This window comes from Orycteropus afer, unplaced genomic scaffold (genome assembly GCF_000298275.1).
Source record: "Orycteropus afer afer isolate SDZICR_OR568_19922 unplaced genomic scaffold, OryAfe1.0 scaffold00029, whole genome shotgun sequence".
In the NCBI taxonomy this organism is placed as follows: Eukaryota; Metazoa; Chordata; class Mammalia; order Tubulidentata; family Orycteropodidae; genus Orycteropus; species Orycteropus afer.
Window position 1 is genome coordinate 16,535,901 of NW_006921616.1, and position 437 is coordinate 16,536,337.

The following is a 437-nucleotide window of genomic DNA, read 5'->3' on the forward strand; positions in this document are numbered from 1 at the left end:
TATACATTTAGGAAACTTTCTGGGACCTGAGTCTTTTTTTTCATCATATTCTTTTTTTTTTTTTTTTTTTTTTGCCCAGGGGAGTGAGGTTGGCTTTAATGTCTGATGTAAAAGGTTTTCTGGTTGTTCATCACAGAATACCTCTTCTATAAATAACAAGCACTCCACCATTTGTTCCTGTAGTCAGCATATGCTTATATAGCATTGGGTAGCAGTACCAAGGTACCAGGCACTGTTTTAAGTGCTCTACTAATATGAATCATTTAATCTCAAGGACACCATGAGCGATGTAATATATACAGATGAGGAAACTGAGACACATGAAGGTTAAGTAACTTAGATCACATAAATCAGTGAGTCATAGAACCGATATTCAAATCCAGGTATGCATCCATGTGCTGACCACCACCTTCACCAATTCCTTTCTCATCCTATTA